The sequence below is a fragment of the Muntiacus reevesi genome, chromosome 3, assembly GCF_963930625.1.
Source record: "Muntiacus reevesi chromosome 3, mMunRee1.1, whole genome shotgun sequence".
NCBI classification, from domain to species: Eukaryota; Metazoa; Chordata; class Mammalia; order Artiodactyla; family Cervidae; genus Muntiacus; species Muntiacus reevesi.
The window spans coordinates 214,692,032-214,713,035 of NC_089251.1; the positions used below are offsets into that span (position 1 = coordinate 214,692,032).

General features: G+C 36.3%; 1 pseudogene; it reads right to left on the reverse strand.

Annotated features, from left to right (window-relative positions):
• Positions 1-14,358: 14,358 nt before the first annotated feature.
• LOC136163416 (aldo-keto reductase family 1 member B1-like) lies at positions 14,359-15,311 on the reverse strand (annotated as a pseudogene).
• Between the last annotated feature and the right edge of the window lie 5,693 nt (positions 15,312-21,004).

Below are 21,004 nucleotides of genomic sequence, written 5' to 3' on the forward strand. Positions count from 1 at the left end.
GATGGTTGTCTGCAGCCATGAAATTAAAAGACATTTGCTCCTTAAAAGAAAAGCTATAACAAACCTAGACAATGTATTAAAAAACAGAAACATTATTTTGCTGATAAATGTCTGTACAGTCAAAGTTATCATTTTTCCAGTAGTCATGTATGGATGTGAGAGTTGGACCATAAAGAAGGCTGAGCACTGAAGAATTGATGCTTTCTAACTGTGGTATTGGAGAAGATTCTTGAGAGTCCCTTAGACTGAAGGGAGATCAAACCAGTCAATCCTAAAGGAAATCAACCCTGAATAATCATTGGAAAGACTGGTGCTGAAGCTCTAATATTTCGGCCATCTTATGGGGTCACAAAGTGTTAGACACCACATAGTGACTGAAAAACAACCACAAAACATGTATCTATATTCCAAATTCTTTTTTCATTTAGGTTTTACAGAATGTTAAGCAGAGTTCCTTGCACCATACATTGTCCTTGTTCATTCTCCATTTTTTATATATAACAGCATGTATATGTCAATCCCAGACTCTGAAACCTCCCTTCCTTCCTGGTTACCATAAATTCATCCACTAAGTTAATGATTCTGTTTCTGTTTTGTAAATGAGTTAATTTATATATATATACTTTTTAAAAAGATTCTACATATAAGTGATATCAGGGCTTCCTGGGTGGAACAGTGGTAAAGAAGCAACCTGCCAATAAAGGGAGACACAGAGGATGTGGGTTTGATCTCTGGGGAGGGAAGATCCCCTGGAGGAGGAAATGGCAACCTGCTCCAGTATTCCAGCCTGGAAAATCCCATGCATTGAGGAGCTTGGTGGGCTGCAGTCCATGGGGTTGCAATGAGTCAGACATGACTAAGCGACTGAGTATACATACATAGATGATATCATACGTTATTTGTCTTCTCTGTTTGACTTACTTTGCTTAGTATTATAACCTCCAGTTCCATCCACGTTGTTGCAAATGACACAGAATAGTAGAAAATATTGGCAAATGATGCAACTGACAAAGGATTAGGCTCCAAAATTTACAAATAGCTCATGTGGCTCAATACCACATAACCAACAACCCCATCAATAACTGAGCAGAAGACCTAAATGAGCATTTCTCCAAAGACATACAGATGGTCAAGAGGCACATAAAGAGATGTTCAACACTGATAATTATTGGGTCTCCCCTGCTGGCTCAGATGGTAAATAATCTGCATGTAATGCAGGAGACCTGGGTTCCATCCCTGGCTTGGGAAGAGCCCCTGGAGGATAGCATGGCAACCCAATCCAGTATTCTTGCCTGGAGAATCCCCAAGAACAGAGGAGCCTGGCAGGCTACATAATTATTAGAGGTTATTAGATAATTATTTAATAATTATTAGAGAAATGCAAATCAAAACAATGAAATATCACCTCACATGGGTCAGAATGGCCATCATGAAAAAGTCTACAAACAATTAATGCTAGAGAGGGTGTGGATAAAAGCAAACCATCCTACACTGTTGGTGGGAATGTAAATGGGTACAACCACTATGGAGAACAATATGGAGGTTTCTTAAAAAATTGAAAATAGTGTTGACGTGTGATTCAGCAGTCCAACTTCTGGGCGTTTATCTGCAGAAAAACATGGTCTGAAGAGATAAATGCATCTTATTCTTTATTTCAGCACTGCTCACAATAGCAAAGACATGAAAGCAGCCTAAATGTTCATTGACAGATGAGTGGATAAAGATGGTGTGTACACACACAGAGAGAGACACACACACGGGAATACTACTCAATCATTAAAAAGAATGAAACTGTGCCATTTGCAGCAATGTGAATAGGCACACTTTTAAGATGTCTTGCAATGATTTCTACCTCTTGGTGTTCATCACTCTCCAGTGTAAACCTGTCCTTTCGAATGCTGGCAGGACCCAGTGCCTGGTTTCTAATGCATTGAATATGTACAAGCTACGAATTGTCACTTTCTAGGTTAGGCCACAAAAGACTTGAATTCTTTTTTCCCTGCTCTCCTCTTTCTTCCGGCTTGCTCATGGCCACAAACCTTAACCGAGTCTGGAAGAAACTCTACCCAGATTGAGCCTTAAGGTGACTCTACCCAGATTGAGCCTTAAGGTGAATTTATTCCTGTATTTGATCATTTAAAACAATAACCAGAGCTGTTTTCTATCATTCCACAAAAGACTAAACCATTTTTACAACAGAAACATAAAATGGAAAAATTGTGTTCATTGTATCACAAAAGGGACAAATTCATTTTTCCCTTTCATAGAGTTGAACTACATAATGCAGTTAATGGACACTTTTCTTACCATATTGATATGATTTTGTGTGTTTTCTGCCCATAATTTTTAAAATTTATTTTTAGTTTTTGTTTTATATTATAGTTGATTAACAATGTTGAATTAGTTTCAGGTGTATAGCAAAGTTTTACACATACATGTTTCTGTTTTTTTTTCAAATTATTTTCCCATTCAGGTTATTACACAGCATTGAGTACATTTCCCTGTGATATATAGCAGGTCCTTCTTGGTGGTTGTTCTTCAGTCGCTAAGTCATATCCGACTCTTTGAGACCCCATGGACTGCAGCACACAAGGCTGCCCTGTCTGACCTCCTCTGATTCAGTCCTGTGAGAACTGTTGGTTCAGACATACTGAACTGTATTCCTGATTTAAAAAAAAAAAAAAAAAAACCAAAAGCAGAAAACTCCAGAACCAAAAATTTAACAAACAAAAACACCTATGAGATAATAAATGTTACTAAGCTTTGAGTAAGCCACTAAGTTTGAAAGTGGTTTGTTACTCAGCAATGGAAAACTAGTGCATTCATATTGATATTTGGCAAATCAAGATTCTGTAAAGCAATTCAGTTCAGGTCATTTCAGTTCAGTCGCTCAGTCGTGTCTGACTCTTTGCGACCGTGAACTGCAGCCACCAGCCCTCCCTGTCCATCACCAACTCCCAGAGTTTATCCAAACCCATGTCCATTGAATTGGTGCTGCCATCCAACCATCTCATTCCCTGTCATCCCCTTCTCCTTCTGCCCCCAATCCCTCCCAGCATCAGGGTCTTTCCCAATGAGTCAGCTCTTCACATGAGGTGGCCAAAGTATTGGAGTTTCAGCTTCAGCATCAGTCCTTCCAAAGAACACCCAGGACTGATCTCCTTTAGGATGGATTGGTTGGATCTCCTTGCAGTCCAAGGAACTCTCAAGAGTCTTCTCCAACACCACAGTTCAAAAGCATTAATTTTTCGGCACTCAGTTTTCTTCACAGTCCAACTCCCACATTGATACATGACCACTGGAAAAACCATAGCCTTGACCAGATGGACCTTTGTGGACAAAGCAATGTCTCTGCTTTTTAATATGCTGTCTAGGTTGGTCATAACTTTCCTTCCAAGGAGTAAGTGTCTTTTAATTTCATGGCTGCAATCATCATCTGCAGTGATTTTGGAGCCAAGAAAAATAAAGTCTGACACTGTTTCCACTGTTTCCCCATCTATTTCCCATGAAGTGATGGGACCCGAAGACATGACCTTAGTTTTCTGAATGTTGAGATTTAAGCCACTTTTTCACTCTCCTCTTTCACTCTCATCAAGATGTTCTTCAGTTCTTCTTTACTTTCTGCCATAATGGTGGTATCATCTGCATATCTGAGATTATTGATATTTCTCCCAGCAATCTTGATTCCAGCCTGTGCTTCATCCAGCCCAGCGTTTCTCATGATGCACTCTGCATATAAGTTAAAAGGTATTCCCATCTCTTTCAGAATTTTCCACAGTTTATTGTGATCCACACAGTCAAAGGCTTTGGCATAGTCAATAAAGCAGAAATAGATGTTTTTCTGGAACACTCTTGCTTTTTCAATGATCCAGCAGATGTTGGAAATTTGATCTCTGGTTCCTCTGCCTTTTCTAAAACCAGCTTGAACATCTGGAACTTCACAGTTCATGTATTGCTGAAGCCTGGCTTGGAGAATTTTGAGCATTACTTTACTAGTGTGTGAGGTGAGTAAAGCAATTATCTTTCAATTAAAAAATAAATTTCTTTAAAAAAGAAAACTAATGCAAACATATCTACACCATACTCTCCTTTCCCCCAAATTTCTATTTGTAATGATCCTTCTCCAGTGTATTTAAAAATACATTAGTTTCTGTGGTTAAAGACATGTCATCTCATGTACAAATGCCTTTTTATAGTTATTTTCTCTCTAACTCCAAATCCTAGAAATAATGAATAGGCAGTAACTTTGTTCAGAATAGATGCCAAATGAGGGAAAAAAAAGTTTGATTCAGGTTCAGAGATCTAAAATATTGTATTTAATAAATCAGTTATATAATAAAGCAGGCAGAAAGCAATTTTGAGGTTTTAGATCTTTTTAAAAAGCAACCTGAGAAACACAAATAAGAATAAAATACTGTTCTTCTCCCAAAGAAGTTCAAATCACTAGTTAGGAAAACTGACCTATACAAGAGTAAACCTTACTAATACACCAAAGTAATAAATGACAACTGGATTGCACAGATAGTAAGCAACCTAGAAAAGAAAAGAATACAATAGCTTCCCAGGGGGATGTAGAACATATTCTAGTCCTTCAAAATTATTACAAAAAGAAATTAGCCTAGGGAGTTCCCTGGGGGTCCAGTGGTTAGGATTTGGTGCTTCCACTTGCGGTGACTTGGGTTCAGTCTCTAATTGGAGAACTGAGATTCCATAAGCTATGTGGAGCAGCCAAAGGGGGAAAAAAGAGAGAGAGAAAGAAAGGAAAAAAAGAAATTAGCCAAATTTCCAGCCTCAACTTTACCAAAACTAGTGTCTCTGCTCCTTGGTAGTTCACTGCTATCTACCTCAGCACAGATAGCATTTTATTTTACTTATGCATCTAAAGGATGATACAGAAAGTTTATACAACTGCCCCAAGGATAGAGGAAATATTGGAAAAAGTCCAAATATTGGAAATATTGGACTATATAAAGAAATATAATCAATCAATTAATTTTTAAATTTTAAGTTGATAAAGAAAACAATAAAATATACTGTTTTACTGCTTATCTGTAATATAAACACAATGTCAAAAAATCACAATTTGTGGTAAAATAACTATTTCCATTTTCAATAAACTGTTTTTGTATTATGCTTCCATAGATTGAATGGTTAAATAGACATTTTTATTTAATGATACTGGTGAAATGCCCTAGTAAACTATTTTTCAAAATTGTTACAATGTTATTCACACTCTGAGAGAGAAATAATATCCAGAGGAGTGTGAAGAAAGCAAGGAGGGTCACAGGAGTAAGGAGGAATAACATTTTAAACAAGAAAAAATTAATTAATAAAGACAAATGTGATAGCAAGATTAAGTATGTTAAAGACTCAGAAATGCCCACTGGGTGTGAAAATGTGATGGTTCTTTGATTTTAATGAGAGATAACTTTAGTCATGAGTTTAGAGTCATGGGGCAGAAACTGGAATTCAATGGATTAAAGAGTGAATATGAAGTGAGAAAATGATGACAGAAACAGATCAGCTTTTTGAAAAATTTAGATTAAGAGCAGAGTAGAGAGATTTGGTTACTGGAAGAGGACTTAAGCTCAAGGAGGTAAAAATTTGAAGGATATTTACAAATAGAAAACAGACAGAGAGAGAAAGATCTCCAAAGCAAGACCTAGTTGAGTCAAGTGGTGCACTGGGGAGAAAAAGGTAGACTGCCTTGAATAGAAGGGGACTGCATCTCTAAGAATAAAGTATTATGAAAAGAAAAAATATAAGCAAATGTGTGGTTGTGTGAGAAAGATAACTGACTGCTTTGATTTTCCCTGCTGAGGGTAAGGAGGACATTGGCAGCGTCTAAAGTGAATGCCTTAAATTTATTGTAAGATTATTTCTTTTCTGAGTCATAGGTGAGTAGATGTGGTTGTCATATATACCTTAAATTGGGTTTGTTCAGGTTTTTCCATAGATGTTACGGGAAAACTTGAATGAACTCTTTGGCCAATCCAATGTAGGACTGGACTTTGTTAGTCATGAAAACACTCCCTTACCTCTATTTTTGTCTTTTAGCCTCTTTCTCACATCTGTGTTATTTTTCATAGGCTAACAGAGAAAAGCCTTAAGAGTTTTAAACTTTGAAGGAAAGATAGGAGATACTCACTTCAGATATATTTTAGTTTATGTTGAAAATTAGATGTATTACTGTAAAGAAAGCAGCTAAAGATTCTTTATTTAATGGTAAAGCACATTGTACCTAACAGGGGGGTCAAAAGTTTGCTTGCAAACTCATTTAAAAATATTCCTTTTTCCAAATGACTTATCCCAACAAACAAATGAAGTCAGAGGCTGTCTTGTTAGGAAAGACAATATGTGCAGGAAAAATATCTTGGATCCAGAGTTATAAAGTAGGGATTTGAGGCTCAGTTGTGATATTTACTAAATCTTTGGTGTGGGGCAAGTTGTTTAAACTTTCTGAATCAGAATTTCCTACTTGTAAAACAAGAATAAGATCTATTGTCCAGGAAGATTGTCTGAAAAAAATAATAACATAATATTTCTGAAGGTGTGTAGTGAAATATAAATTATCCTATAATAATTTTTTTTTTCCTACTTGAAATATGCCTGAGATAAACTTTTCACCCCTGATCACTTTAAGACTTCCCCGATAGCTCAGTTGATAAAGAATTTGCTTGCAATGCAGAAGACCCAGTTTGATTGCTGGGTTGGGAAATCCACTGGAAAGGTGAAAGGCTACCTACTTCAGTATTCTGGCCTGAAGAATTCCATGGACTGTATAGCCCATTGGGTTGCCAAGAGTTGGTTTTGGTTCATATGTTTCTGCCAGTGTGGGGATATTTGGCCATAGGTTATAGAATATCCAATATAGATGGATCAAGCCTAAATTCATGTGAGGCATAATATTTTGATTTGCCATCATACAAAACACTTTGGAAAGTTTAGAGAACACAGAAGAGGAAAAAAATAATTCATAGATCTATAGTGAAAGTGAAAGTCATGCAGTCGTCTGACTCTTTGAGACCGCATAGACTATACAGATTCTTTACCAGCTGAGCCACCAGTGAAGATCCCATCACTTAAAGAGTGTGTATTATTGTTTCATTCTCCATTCTCATTGGTTATATTGATTTATATATTTGAAGTGAAATGAAGTATTAGTCACTAATATATGTCTGACTCTTTGTGATTCTATGGACTGTAGCCCCACCAGGCTCTCCTGTCCATGGGATTTTCCAGGCAGTAATACTGGAGTGGGTTGCCATGCCCTCCTCCAGGGGATCTTCCCAACCCAGGGATCAAACTTGGGTCTCCTGCATTGCAGGTGGATTCTTTACTGCCTGAGCCCCCAGGTAAGATATTTTAAAAGGTATATATATAAATTAAATCTTTTAAAATTAAATCTATACAACATTTTTCTGTGATATTGCATCCTTTATAGACATGAGTTCAAAAGGTTCCACTGTGTGGACTTATCAGTACTACTAATCATTTAATTTATTTCTAGTTTTTTACTATTATATATAATGAATATAAATCCTTGCTGAATTTAGAACTGTTTAACCCTCATGAGACCCACTCCTTAGGTTTACATTACTTACAGGAAAGATTTACTATTTTATTTTATATTTTTTACCTCAGGTTTTAAAATTTCACTTGTCTTTTTCCATAGGTAGTGTCTTTTTAAAAAAATGAATTGAGTGAATAAATGTACTACAGTAGATTGTGTTAATTCCCAGGAAACTGCACTCTTCATAAGGTTCAGAGTCTATCCTTCACCATACAATCACCCTGGTTACCTGGCTACCTGACATAGTATTTCAGAAGGAGTTGGCACCTAATTCGTAGAATGAATTGTTTGTTAGTTTAGAAAGCTAGCTCATTGTCCCAGCTGGGGATACCGGTCTCTTCCAATGGCAGTGAACAGAGAAACGGAGTCATGCAGTGCCTATAATGTTTTGTCATATGAGAGAGATTATTTCAAGGCTAGTTGGGCAAATGATAATGTAGGCATAGCATATCCACAAATTAGATAAACAGATGGGATTTTACTGCTGGAAATAATTTGTTCTTGGAAGAAGCATCTAACATTGGTGACTCTCAGATTCTGACAGCAGAGTGACATTTGGGATTGGAGTCAGAAGTGAACTGGCACAATTCTGAAGGATGACATCTCTGAAGCAAATAGGTAGCAGGTTTTTTTTTTTTTTTTTTTTTTTTTTTTTATTAATAGAGTACATTTGGTAAATTATTTATCTCAAATCACATTTGCTTAGTTACTCATTTCTAAACATTTTAACTTTTTATAAGCAATGAGTTCAGGAATCCTCACTGGTGCTAAATCTAATCTTACTTCATAGAGAGTTGTTATCATTCAAATAACTACAACCAGAGCATTTCATTACAGTGAACCCCATGGGTTGAAGTACAAATCTGATGTGACACCTTATTACTTACTTAAGAGTGATGTTCAGTCTTCAAAATTCTAGATAAGTGATGGAATATTATTTCTATCTGTATTGTGAATGATTTGAGCTGAGGAACTACTTCTCATATAGTTCATATATTTTATTTCTATCTTCCAATGCTTAGTTCTACTGTCATAAACAGATTCGTCATAACTGCTTGATTGTGAATGTATAGATAGATAGCAGCAACAAGAATTTCTCCTATCTCTAGTTATTGCCAAATTTGTTACACAATTGTTTCATGTCTAATCTTTCTAGAATTCCAAAAGCCTAGTAACCAGTGGGTTATTCTTTAATTTACTTTTCCATTTACTCCACAGCTACGTTTTGAAAGTCTACCATGTATGTGCTCAACATTGCAAATGGGCTTACCACAGCAAAACTCAAGAAGTTCAATTGATGCTCTAAGATTATATATTAATAGAGATCTGGCATGTGTCATTACCAAGTACTTAGTAGGAACACCTAATTTGAATGGGGAATGTGGGAGGGAGACAGGGAAGTAAGTGAATGGGAAAGAGACCAAGAGAGGGACACAGAGATTGGCTTTGGGAAGTAACCATAAAACATTTAATGATTTCATTCAATAAAGATTGCTTGGAGTTTCAGCTTTGTCCAACCCTATAGAACGGGCTTCCTCCAGTGGTTCAGCTGTAAAGAATCCTGCAATACAGAAGATGCAGTTGATCACTGGGTCAGGAAAATCCCCTAGAGGAGGAAAGGACTACCCATTCCAGTATTATTGCCTGGAGAATCCCAAGGACAGAGGAGTCTGGTGGGCTACAGTCCAAAGGGTTGCAAAGAGTCAGACACGACTGAGCGACTGTGCGCGCGCGCACACACACACACACACACACACACACACACAGACAGACAGACTCTACAGATGGACCTCAGAATAGCAGTAGTAAACAAGACACAGTTGTTAGCCTTGCAGATTTCACCTTTTGAAGGGCAGAACTTACACTCTGGTTGAACTAAAATTTCGGTTCAAGTAAGTCAGGCAGAGGAGTGGTGGGCTTCAGGGACTAAGACTCCTCAATGCTGATGAATGGAAAACTAATTTGGATAACTGATAAAATAGAAATCAATCTTCCCAATGTCCTCAAAAAACTGATTAACCTCAAATAAATCCATCTAGAGGAAGCCAGTTAAGCATTTGAGTCGTAGTGAACACTTACACTAAACTTGGTATTTTCTCAACCAACATTTTTAACCTGTCTTGAAATGACTATAAACTATTTTATAGATGAAGAATCTAAGAAATTTTACCAAAATAACTTTGCAAGTATATGTTTTGGTAGGGATTAAAAATGAGATGAAAAAATTCTGGTCTCTCTTGACTGCTTACATTTATAACAGACATTTTAAAGCAAAACGAAGAGAAGGTCGTGAAAATTTTGTCATGACTAGAATCTTGCAATTCATCATTTGATTACAAAACACAAAATGCAATAAATAAAGCAGTGAAAGTGAAAAGTCAAGAGAAAATATATTAATTACATATACAACTTTAAAAAAGTGTTTCTTCTAATATAAATGGTCAACCTGACTTTCTCAGTTTCCTATTAAACTTTCCCATTCTCAGCATAACTCATTACACACTCTGTGCTTCTGATAATTTACAGATGTCCATGGTTCCAGGAAGAGAATGACCTCTGTCAATACAGTATAAATAAGACATAAGGCTGCTAGGCTTTTCAAATGAAAGGCATGGAATTCTCTCAGGTTTTGTATAGGAAGAGTGACAGATTATAGATTTATATATTCAAGGTAAAATAGTTTGAATAACATAAATGCTATCAACATATTGTCTGTAGTACCACAATCAATGTTCAGAGTTAAAAAATAAAATTAAAGAAGCACATTTTAATATCATGAAGAAAAACCTCTGCTACTTTATCCTGGGAGAAAGTCCATATAAGTTCAAATTGTAATATGCTACTACATCCCAATTACTCTTTGTGGTACCATTAAAACTATTATGTAGTTTCACTTATTTGGGAAAACATATTGATAGCTTGTGTTTTCTTGGTTCTAGTTCTTAGCTGGTAGGGTAGGTGAACAATAAAAGACTTCATAGGATATTTCAGGTTTTTTTTTCTTTTCTTTTTAAAATTAATTTATTTCTTAGTTGAAGGATAACTGCTTCACAGAATTTTGTTAGTTTCTGCCAAACAGCAACATGAAATCAGCCATCAGTATACATATGTCCCCTTCCTCTTGGAGAGGTTTCAAGGTTTCTAACGCACCTTTCCTTTCATCAAATGAAGAATCTGTCAAGCATATTAACAGGAACTTATAGTTTAGCTTTTTGGACAATGAGATGTTCAACTTATGAACAAATCAAAGAAGGTCAAACCCAGCATGAATCAAATTAGTATAAAAGGTGACACTTTAAGAACTGCATATTAGGACTGTTCTCTCTATCCAGCTATGAGAGGTAAAAGGGAAGAACTCTTTTTCTATACTCACACATCTGACACTAACTACCCAGAATTAGCACAGACACCACAGGTTGAGGGCTCAGTCCCACAGGACTGTCCCCACTTCTCAAGTCTAGAACTGCTATACTTCTGACCAACTGGTTCCATAACAGAGGTTATCACAATCCCTCTCCTAACATTCAATAATTTTCTAGAATGCTTCACAGAACTCAGGAAAGCACTTTGCTTGGCACGCAGCAGTCCATGGGGTTGCAAGGGGTCAGACACAACTGAGTGAGCTCAGCACAACAGCATTTTAAAGGATATAGTAATAACTCAGAAACAGCCATGTGGAAGAGAGCCAAGACACGATGAGGCATGCTACATGCCTTCTAAGGAATGAAATGTTTCTATGCCCTCTCCAGGGATGCCATCCTTCTAGAACCAAGACATATTCACCAAACCTGAAGTTCTTGGAACTCCTTTAAGGTTTTTATAAAGGTTCCATTAAACAGGCACGATTAACTAATCACTGGCCATTGGTGATTAACTTACCTTTGTTCCTCTCCCCTCCTCAGTGGTCAGGGAGTGGGGCTGAAAGTTCTAACTCTCTAATCACTTAGTTTTTTCTGGTGACAACCAGCCCCCATCTTCCAAGAGTCACCTCATTAGCAAAAACTCAGGTTTGATAGAAAGAGACTCATATGAATTCTCCACTCACCACTAACAGTCAGGAAATTCCAAGGGTTTTAGCAGTTCTATGTCAGGAATCAGAGATAGAGATCAAAAACATATTTTTTATTATGCCACAGAAACAATTCAGTCTATTCATTAATGACTGGATATACATGAACTTTAATAACCAGGCTGGACATATGATGAACATGATTGTTTCCAGAAAGTGTGAATCAAAATACTGATGACTTGCAAGGAGTTTGAGGTTTTTAAACTGAAGAAGGAAAGAAATAGCCAGGAGGATAGAGCTAGGGAGAGATGGTAAGTAAATGTGCGTGCTTGCTAAGTCACTTCAGTTGTGTCCAACTCTTTGCGATCCTATGGATCATAGACCACTAGGTTCCTCTGTCCAAGGGATTCTCCAGGCATGAATACCAGAGTGGGTTGCCATGCCCTCCTCCAGGGGATCTTCCCGACCCAGGGATAGAACCCATGTCTCTTACTTCTCCTGCACTGGCAGGCAGGTTCTTTACCACTGGTGCTACCTGGGAAGCCCAAGTAAAAGTTCATATGATTAAAATTATTTTGCTTTATTGAATATGCATTTTTTATATCTACAAATAATAAAGGGGGAGGGAAATTCAGATTTTATTCCAGAGAGTTACTCACATACTGAATTCATATAATGTACTGTATGGGTGAAAATCACCCATATGTTATTAATAACATGCACAAAATATATAGGAGTAGAAAAGTAGACATGTAGTTTCCAACCTCTGGGTATGTGAAAACATATTTTAAAAAGTAAATTAAAAATGTAATATATATCTATATTATTGAAATTCTTTAAAAACTGCTTTCATTTAACACACAGAATTATGATTTATTTTTTTTAAATCTAGAGAAACAAAAGACAGATTAGGTCTATGATACTCAAATTTTCTTTATTTGATATCAATTGAAAAAGAAAAATTGAGTCATTTGCTCTGTTTAAATTGATTGTTTTAATTATCAGTATGTCATTCTTAACAAAAAATAAAGTAATTGAATAAAGAAATGAATGTTTCAGAATTAACTAGAGAAAGAAAAGATGGGTACCCCATTTTCCCTCTAAAGTTAATTATGTTAGAATACATTTTCATTATATAAAATTAGAAGATTCTCATGAGCCAAAAAATAATTGAAATATTTATATTCTTCTCCTAAAGGTAACTATTACTAACCTTTTGTAAAGTTTCTTTCAGGATTTTTTCATTACATATTATTCATTAAATAAATATTTTTATAAGATCAAGCAGCATATGATTTTTTTTTCACTAAATTATATATCAAAAACAAGCTTCTACACTTAAAAGTGTCCTTCATATAATTGGGAACAATGTTTTATCTTATTTATGAATTAATAATGAGTTATTTAATTGTTATATCAACAGAGAGACATTTAAAGGGAATTTAAATGCCTAGAAGAGGTCAAGAAGGTAACTTAAATCTTTGATTTAGACAATAATGCTTCTGAAACAACCAGAGAACCCAAGCCTAGCCTAATAGATTTTAAGTATAATTTAAAATAAAAACAGAAACAAAAATTACATCTTTAAATTGAAAAAAAATCAAAATATTTATTTTGTGCCATACCTGATAATTCACATATTTGAAGACCTTGATGGCTCTCATCCAGTTGAGACCCCAATTATTCTGTACTTTTTCGATTTTTTAGTCCCTGGTTTTATGATATTAAGAAAAAAAAGAAAAAAAAAATCTCCTGAGAAGTCCAGTCCAGAGTATAATCTTCTGGAGCTGATTTTCTTTTCTTTCTGCAAGGTTCTACAGGATGTGACCTCTTTTTTTTTTTCTTTTAATTGTTTGAGATATTGAGAAGACTTACAAAAATAATACAGAGAACTTTGCTTTTCACAAAAAATTTCTAAGTATTAATATTAACATTTCACCACATTTGCTCCTCTCTTGCTTTATATTTATATACAATTACCCCTGGTGGCTCAGACAGTAAAGAATCCGCCTGCAGTGTGGGAGACCTGGGTTCAGTCCCTGGGTTGGGAAGATCAGCTGGAGGAAGCAAGGCAACCCACTCTAGTATTCTGCCTGAAAAATCCCAGTGGTCAGAGGCGCCTGGTGGGCTACAGCCCATGGGGTTGCAAAGAGTCAGACAGGACTGAGAAACTAAACATAGCACCCGATCGGAGTGCTATTTCTTAATTTGTGGTTTTCTAGATTATGTAAGTGTTTTTAACTAAAACCACAACTCCTCCTAACTTAGACCAGTAATTGCATATACTTTCCCCCAAGGATCTTATTTAAAGCAAAGCAAAAAAAAAAAAAAAAAAAAAAATCTTTATACTCTTGCTTTGCTGTTCTATTTGTTTTACTGGTAGTTTTTTTTTTTTTTTTTTTTTTCATAAAAGCACTTTTTATTTGAGGCAAAGAAAAGTCTAGCTGAAAGGATTACAGTACCAAGCAATTAAAATCCCACTGTTAGAGGCACTATTCTGATTTTGTAAATTCAATTTAGAAAAGAGTATTCGGGTTGCATGTTCCCCAGTTCCCCAGACAAGAAAGGCAAAGGAAAACTGAAGAGACTTCTACTAATCTATTGAGTCTGTTCTTTGGACCTGATACCAAGCTGGCCGAGCCCTCAGCGGTATGTCTAGAAGTCGCTGATCCACCACTGAGGGAAACGGTCCAAATGACGCTACACACAAGAAAAGTGAGGTGGGAGATGGCAGGTCACCTGGCCAAGGGCAGACAGGCGCAGCTTCAAAACTCCTTCAGAACTCCTCATGAACGGGGTAATCCCTGTGGGAGCCGCAGCTCCCCAAGGCACAGACCCTCCAGCCCCTGTTGTAGCTGGGCAAGGTGGTCATATCCTCTTTGCTCACTTCAAAGACCTGGAGGTTCTCAGCAATGCATTCAGGCGTCACCGACTTCAGGCGTCACCGACTTGGGGATCACGATCAGGTTCCTCTGCATGGGGGCTCAGATCAGCACCTGGGCTGTGGATTTATTGTACTTGTCTGCAATCTCTTTGATCCTCGGGTCCTGCAGTGTGGAAGGGTCCTCGGGCTTGGCCTGTCGGGAGAGCCCAGGGGGCTATCGGCAGTCACCACAATGCCTTTGGAGTTGCAGTACTGGATGAACTTCTCCTGAGTGAGGCATGGGTGGCACTCGATCTGATTAACCGCCAGCTTGTATTTTAAGCCAGGTTTGTTTAAGATCTTCTCCACATGGAGATGGTTGAAATTGGCGACTCCAACAGCTTTCACCAGCCCTTTGTCCACCAGCACTTCCATGGCCATCCAGGTATCCACGAAATCTTTCTCACTGGGAATCACGTTGCCGTCCTCATCCAGTGGGAAGAAGTCTTCCCCAGGCTTGAAGCCCGTGGGCCAGCGGATGAGGCAGAGGTCCAGGTAGTCCAGCTGCAGGTCGCTGAGCATCTTCTGGCAGACTCCTTTCACCACGTCCTTGTTGTGATAGGTGCACCACAGCTTGCTGATGATGAAGAGGTCCTCACGTTTCACAACCTTCTCCTGCAGCTTCGCGTGGAGGGCCAAACCCACCTCATTCTCATTCTGGTACGTGTGGGCACAGTCAATGTGACAGAATCCAAGGTCACTCTCCACCTTCACAGCCTCCGTCACTTTGCCTGGAGGGACTTCCAGGTGCCTGGCCCCAAGATGGGCATCTTGGCACCAGTGTAGAGCACGATGCGCTTCAGCATGACTGCTGAGCTCCGCTGACTGGGATCAGAGGACCGTGGTAGATGTTTTTCTAGTCTACTTTTTCACTGAAGATATAGTGGCTTAAGGATTATCAATGTATGTGAGGATCTCAATTCTGTTGCTTCTGAGACCTTTCCCCTTTTTCCAAGTGATGATCAATACCCACAGTTTTAGGGTCCTGGTATCATCATATGTCTGTAAGATATGTGTCTATAGTTATATGTTTATAGTTGTGGCTTCATTTTTTGTTCATCACTTTCAACTTATTTTTTTCACTTTTGCTTTATGTGGATTTTACCTCAACCTATTGAGAGATCTCTTATCCATTTAAATATATGTTTGTAAAAATGTATTCAACATTTCTAGATGTTTAATCATGCATCATTTTTCACCATACCAAAGCAGCCATATTGCTAGAACAATTCTAAATAACAGTTTTAAAGATAACATTTTCAATTGTTTACCTTGAATATAATATTCATTATTTTTTCATGAGTATGGAAAATAAAAATTAGGCAGAACTTATCATACTTACTGTTATAGATTCTTCTCCCCAAAGCCCTGATGAAATCACTGTATATAAAATAATTAATTATATATATATTCCCCTTTATCAATTAACTTGAGTATTTCTTTTGACATTTTGAAGATAAATCCTATCTTGGGTGTGCAGATGTTTTGTTGTTTTCCTGACATTCAAATAAGTTGTATTTTTCAACATTTCTTGTGATAGCTTGCTATTTTTAGACAAAAATATATAAGCAATAAATTTCTGAGCAATGTATTAAAGAAAATGAATGCTTAAGTAATATTTGACACTGAGAACTGGAAAGTGAGTTGATCAGAACCACACTGGTTAGCCTGGAAAGTAAGTTTTTAACAGAAAGCAAATTTGGCAGTGCCAACTCTGAACTACTCATTGCTTATGACATGATTTGACATTATAATCATTCACCTTGCACTCTTTGTACTAATTCTTTATATGAAGTAAGCAAACTTGTCTTTATAGCTTGGCTTCCCATTTGATTTCCTACAGAGATCATAAGTTGGTCAAGGAAACTATAAATCTTGTCTGCTTAGCAGTGATATTTCTTTCTGTACACTGTTAAATTAGCATTCAGTTCTGCACTAGCTTTTGTGAGCTTAGCTGACCTGAGACTATCTGGGAAAGATTGAAAAACTAAAAATGAAACCTGAAATATTGTGAACAAAAGGATTCTGGGATGCTATATGCATTACCAATGACTCAGTTAAATGGTTCCTGTGTTTTAGTCATGTAGACAGTTATTTATTTCTGTCATTATTCATTCAATCATGCATTTATCCATCCACCCACCCATCCATGCATCCACCCATCCATTTAACTATTCACAGAACCAGCACTTATTAAATATCTATGTACCTAGTTCTATGCTAGCTGGTAGTAATAAAGAGAAAATTATTTTCAGCAACCTTTCTTTAGAAGAGAGGCAGACAGGTGAAGGAGAAACATAATCACATATTATAAACATAAAAATATAAAAATAGGTGTTACTCAGTATGATCAAAAGAAAAAGTGAGTTTACCCTGGAGAACAAATAAAAAAATGAAACAAATACTTGTAACTCCTAATATCACTTTCTTTCAATTTCTCTGAAATTATGCCTTTAGTTATGAGAGGATATGAATTGATCCTGGATATATTTCTGACTATGTGCAAATATGTAAATAAGTAAAAATTAAATGAATAAAAGTAAGCAAAATTTATGAAGTCACATTACAAGAGCCATCATTGGAAATATTTCCTCCTTTAATAAGTATATGCTGAACACCAGCATGTACAATTATGTACAAGGCATATTTAGTCACTGAATCGTGTGACTAAATATAATGCATCAATATCGAACTTGATCTTTTATATTTTTATAGTATGTTCTGGATTATTATTTATTAGATTTTTAATTTTTCATGTTAAATTTTAAACTATTGGAAGAAATCACCATTGCAAATCTAAAGCTTTTTAGCTTCATACTCTATGTCAATTTTTAAACTACAGTTTATTATGTAGATCAAGAAGAGCTTAAAAGTGTTTAGCAGTGCTTTTACCAATAAATGAAACATCTATGATTAACAACTGAGTATTAATCTTTGACATATATAAATGCCATGTAGAGCTATATATAATTTTATGTATATGTCCATAAAAAGAGGACTTATTTTTAAGAATATGAAGGAACAGTATTCATTTTTTTAAGAGACGAAATTTTGTGTTCAGTGATTATGAGATTAAAAAAAAGAACCTAGAAATTTAACTGGGCACATTGGTCATGAGCCAATACTTGATTTCCATAAATTATAGGATCTAAAACTACTGATCTGACATTTATAAGGTTAACTTACATAATTTGTTTTAATTGTCTCATTACAAAATTTGACTCTTTGTAAATTTTTGGCCCTGGATTAAGAATTTTAGATATTTATTTATATTTTAAGATTACTGAGAAAACATATGATGAATTCTCTCCCTAATACAGTAGAAAATATTATTTTCTAGTGTTGTAATTTTGATTCCAATAGTGGATAGTTAAGAAACAGTATTTATCTGTTGTATACAGGTTGTAGTAACAGGTTGGATCAACTACAAATCGGCCCTCGCCACTGCACTTGCCACATACCACAAGGATTAAATCACGTGCTGTTGCAGCTGCTTATTTTCAATACCCTCTCAGAGGAATTCAAGGCAGAGAGCAGAAATGAGGCGGCCTGCAGTGGGGGTGGGGGTGGTGGGGTGGGGGTGCTGTGGGGGAGGAAACTGGAAGCACAAGTGTTCAGATAGTTAAATCTTTTCAGGAGCCAATTTTAAGAGTTCAATTCTTGTATCTCTTTGTATCTAGAAAAGCACTAAAATTCTTCATAGTGATGACTGCTCTTCATGACAAGCAGAAAACTTCTGCAAAAAATATGGGATTGATTTCATGTACTACCCCTTCAACAAAATGACATATATTTTGACCTTCGCCTCTACCTCTTTGGAGCAGTTTCTCAGGGCTATCTGAGGTTCTATCTCTTGCACTATAGTTCTCATTTTGCCCCCAATAAAAGTTAACACACAACTCTCACACTGTGTATTTTTTAAAGTCAACACTTGTTTAAACTACTAAACAGACAACATGAATACTACATATATTCTCAAACTCATTTATCAAATTAGAACAAAAATTAGTATATGTTCATTAAAAATATCAAAAAGTTCAAGGATTTAAATTTCACTCACATTTTCTGAGCATTTCTTGAGGTAAAACACAGTGTTAGGTAACGTAAATAACATACAACTGGTTTCATGAAGAATCAAATATGTTAACTGTGATAAATGCAGAATACAGATGTGAGGCAAAGGACTGGTACAGAGGAGGGAGTGATTGAGGGTTCTTGACACAAGGCAGTCTTTTAGAATAATTCTTGCTTGAAATGGGCTTTTGATTACAAATAGATTTTTTTTTTTTCCAGGTAAATGAGGGTGGTGTAAAAGGGTATTGAGAATAGGGGAAAATAGAATAACACATTCAAAAAATTATTCAGTATCCTAAAATGCAAGATACAGATTTTTAGCAGGAGGTAGAAGATGAATCTGCAATGTGGATATGATCAGATTCTATAGGACCTTGTGACTCAAGCTAGTATCATCACTCGGATAATGGCAAGCCACTGAGACACAGAAAAGGTTAGAAACTGAGGTGAAAACAAACACACATACCCCTCCCACATATTAGTTTTCACCTTAGCAAGTAGGTTATTTACTTTATATTTCCAAAAGAAAAAAAAGAGAATAACTAAATCTTCTCAAACTCATACAAATTTTAGGGTTTTTTTTGTTGTTGTTGTTAAAATTTTTTAAATTCTTTAATTTTTATTGAAGTACAGTTGCTTTACAATGTTGTGTTAGTGTCTGCTGTGCGACAAAATAAATCAGCTTTGGAAAGGAACATAAGAGTTTTCAAGGTCAATCTCTACTCTTGGTAGATAAAAAGACTTTAAGCTTCTTAAAAGCTAAATGAGGTTCTTAAGCTGTTACCAAGGACCAGATGCAGAACTGGACTAGACCACAGGTCTCCTATTCATTGTCCAGAATTATTTGGAGATTCAAAATCACCGTGACTTTGCAAGATAGTTACAATATATCGATGCCTGGTACTGTTTAATGCCAGTACCATCATTCGCCTATTATACAATAGCTCTTGTATTTTGCTTTCATTAGTCCAGGCTTTTAAGGTTCCTCACCTTTCAGATTAATCTTTGGCATATGCACTGTAGTAGGAGTAGCATTTGGTTTTCATGTGGCATGTTTTAATCTCAGTATGATTGAAAACAAAATGAATGTTTCTTGTGACTATCTGTGCCCTAACCCCAGTGTGGGAGTCCAAATACAGAATATGATGCATTGGCAGAGACCCAAGATGGAAACAGAAGGAGGTACCAAAGGTCTGATGATAGGAGTCAAGGTTTTTGGCTTGTCTAGGAAGGAAAATTAACACATGGGCTTTAAATGAAAAATACCCCATCTTCATGCAAAATGCAGCAACATTAATTACAAGAGTAAAGTCTATTCATATCTTACTTCAGAAGAAGGTGGGTTATTTTTCATTCTGGAGGCACTGATTGTTATTCAATAACCTTGCTGGGGTTTTGCCCTTAACTGCATTTATCAACTATGAGACTTGCACAGAAAATGTTTATAAGGTTAATTACCAGCACATTATGCAGAATGCAGAAAATTTGACGGTGGCTTTATATTCTGCTGGGATGTGAGGGAACATTTCAAAGGGCTCAGCTCTGATTGTTTGTGACATGGTGTTTCCTTAATTAAGAATGGCTGTTCTCCTGCATGTATGCTCCCACACAAGGTATACACCAAGACTTAATATTTTTAACTCATCTTTCTTTTTTAACAGCAAAAACAAAGATCAATTTACTGATTTGTTGGGAAAAAATACTTAATAACTTTAAATTGTTATTTAAGAAAGGAGCACTTCCATCGATACAAGTGGACTTTAATTCTTTTTTAATGTATATAATATGCATTTCTGAATGTGTTTATGGTTGTGTGACAATGATAAACTGCTTAGTTCTTCTTTCAAAGCTGTCAATACGTCATCAAATTTTTTATTGTCTTTCAGTTTTCACTCTGACACTTAAGTGAAGTACATGCTTTATCTGTTTGCTTAGGGTATGTGATTAAGAGATAAGTATTCCCTGGTGGATCAGATTGTAAAGAATCAATCTACCTGTAGTGAGGGAGACCTGGGTTCAATCCTTGGGTTGAGAAGATGCCCTGGAGGAAGGCAAGGCAACCCACTCCAGTATTCTTGCCTGGAGAATCCCCATGGACAGAGAAGCCTGATGGCCTACAGTCCATGGAGTCTCAAAGAGTCAGACACTGAGTGACTAAGCACACAGCACTCTCCTATCTACTTCCTAAGATTTATAAACTGAATGGCTTTCAACATCTCTTGAGGAAAACAACATGGAAAACTAGAAGATTCTGAATGAAGATACATACATCTAACAGTCCATACAGTTAATATTTGATGGCCACTGTTTCCCTCCTTTAATTAAACCTAAGATAATTGATCAGTCTGTGAGACTACTGAAGATCCATTTTCACAAGCCAAGAGGATTTTTATTTTTTTAGAAATTTCATGACAATAGATAAAAA